Below are 411 nucleotides of genomic sequence, written 5' to 3'. Positions count from 1 at the left end.
TAAACCCCGCCCCCGCCCCCGTCCTATCAGAGGCTCCCTCGGGGAAGGAGGAGAGGAAGGAAGGCAAAGACGCAACGCAACCCGTGTCGCGCATGCGCCGCTGAGACCCGGCAGCCAACCGGCGGCCGCAGAACGTTCAGTTCTAAACGAAAGCTGAGGCGAGTGGCTGCGTTTGAACGGTCACAACTTTCAAACTAACACCACCTCCAGCAAACGGCCGTTCAGGGCTCTTTAGCTTAAGCTGCGCCAGAGCTGTAGTCGCACAGCTCTCCTGTCCTGAGGGGAGTCTTCCCATCTGTTCAACGCATTTAGGCCTGGTCTACACTAAAAAATTAGGTGGGTGGGAAAATCCACACCCCTGGGTGGTGTATGAAGCCAGTCTAAATCCCTTGTGGCCAGCACCAGGTTGAT

Source organism: Lepidochelys kempii, chromosome 9 (assembly GCF_965140285.1).
Source record: "Lepidochelys kempii isolate rLepKem1 chromosome 9, rLepKem1.hap1, whole genome shotgun sequence".
NCBI classification, from domain to species: Eukaryota; Metazoa; Chordata; order Testudines; family Cheloniidae; genus Lepidochelys; species Lepidochelys kempii.
The sequence above is the reverse complement of the archived record's forward strand: the minus strand, read 5'-3'. Positions refer to the sequence as shown.